The sequence below is a fragment of the Nomascus leucogenys genome, chromosome 5 (assembly GCF_006542625.1).
Source record: "Nomascus leucogenys isolate Asia chromosome 5, Asia_NLE_v1, whole genome shotgun sequence".
Classification (NCBI taxonomy): Eukaryota; Metazoa; Chordata; class Mammalia; order Primates; family Hylobatidae; genus Nomascus; species Nomascus leucogenys.
Window position 1 is genome coordinate 17,412,167 of NC_044385.1, and position 2,185 is coordinate 17,414,351.

Below are 2,185 nucleotides of genomic sequence, written 5' to 3' on the forward strand. Positions count from 1 at the left end.
CAGCAGAGGGTAAGACCTCACCATGAGACTTTGTATTTCAAGTATCTCAAGTAGAAAACTGGTCACTTAAAAAAAAAAATGTGGGCATAGAATCCAAAACGCTCTACTCCCTAGCACTGGACCTAGCAGGCCCTGTTGAAGAGCCTATTTCCTGCCAGTGTCTACAGAACAGATGAACAGGATGAGAGCTGGAAGCTAGCTGGAGGATCAAAATATTCTGCCAGAGGAGCGATCGGGAAAAGTGCATCCTAAGTCCCTGTTATGTTTGTTTTGCTAGAGGAAATGAAAACTTCATTTTCTGTTTAATTTTTTGTTTTCTCTTGTTATGAAAATTTTCAAATACACAGAAGTCTGGAGAGCGCAAGAACCCCACCCTATGTACTTAGCACCTCGCTTCAACCATCTCAACCTGTCTCCTCTGCCCCTCCCCATCCACCGCATCAAGACCTTCCTTTTTTGTTGTTATATATACATATATATATATTTCTTTTTTTTGAGATGGAGTTTCGCTCTTGTTACACATGCTGGAGTGCAATGGCGTGATCTCTGCTTACCGCAACCTCCACCTCCCAGGTTCAAGCAATTCTCCTGCCTCAGCCTCCCGAGTAGCTGGCATTACAGGCATGTGCCACCATGCCTGGCTAATTTTGTATTTTTAGTAGAGATGGGGTTTCTCCCTGTTGGTCAGGCTGGTCTCGAACTCCCTACCTCAGATGATCCACCCGCCTGAGCCTCCCAAAGTGCTAGGTTTACAGGCATGAGCCACTGAGTCCAGCCCTTTTGTTGGAATATGTTTTAAAGCAAATTCCAAACACCATATCATTTCCTATCTCCTAATACCTCAGTTTACACATCAAAAGAAGAAAAAAAAACCCTGACATTTTGTAACACCTAACAAAACCAACAATTCTAATAACCAATCTATAGTGGCTCTGAAAGGTGGGCCTTTATCCCAAGGTCACACTGTTAATAAGTGGCAAGTTGCAAACCCAGGCAGCCTGGCTTCAAAGCCCCGTACCAAGGCACGGGAGAGGATGCTGGACAGATGAAACAAAGATGTCTGCAACCCTGCCTTCTCTTTCGAGGCTCTGCAGGAAGTCTAGGTAAGCTGGAACTTGAACTCTTTCTTTCTTCACTGTAATTCCCTTCTGACATTGTTCCTGAGGCTTTAGAAATAAAATGAACCTAAATTTGTACAGACTGGGCTTATCTTGAGGATGCTAAAGGGATTAAGTGGCAACAGCGATTGAGGGTCCCTGCTGCCTGCTGTCCTCCCAAGATTCAGAAGGGAACCATCAGGACCCCATGGAGTGGGCTGCGGCTTGGAGACACAGTGGTGCAGACCACCACAGCCAGGCGCAACAAGAAAGACTTCAATGCTAGCATCATACTCTACAGAGGACAAAGGCAAGAGAGAAAGCCTACACCTGCCCAGAGGACACGGCCCTGGGTTTCCACTCAGAGCTGATGTTCAACTGGCACACACTATTTCAGCTGCTTGGTAAATATTGCAACATCTCAAAGGTTGGTGAACAGCCTCTGTACAGAATCTGCTGCTGCCCTGACCCCTACCTTGGCCTCATGATCCACCCATTAGAGGGTTAGTGCCTAGCTTAGCAGGGCTCCTGTAGCCAGCTTCTGATTGGCTAGTGTCTGTGCTGTTAAATATTTGTCTGCAGTTAAATATTTGAATGTCATCTCTGGTAGTGATACTTATTTCACAGTATTTTCAGGAAGAGAAAATTTTAAAGTGCATATAAAGCACCTACCTAATCAATGCAAGACATAATATGGAATCTTTGTACCTGAGTTTTTCCCCCTTTGTTGATCTGTAACTTTCTTCAAAATGAGACTTTAGTTGACACATTTTTCCATCTTTTTCAGTCTCTCCCCTAATTTCATCCTTTCTTGGCTTTTCTTTATAAAGCATGCACCTGCTACTTCATTTCTAAGTAAATATTAATCCCCCTTTGACTTTGCATCTCTGGAAAATTTTTAGTTCCCTATTTTCAGTGGCATTGTGACAGGTCCCATTTTTTTTCTTCCCACTCTCCCCTATTTATAGGCTCCACATTTTTGGCAGGTTTGCTACAGAACACTCAAAAATTGCAAGGGGAAATATTATGCTCAGGAAATCATAGGAGCATTTTCTCTAGTAATCATCACCAAGTTCTTATGCTGATCC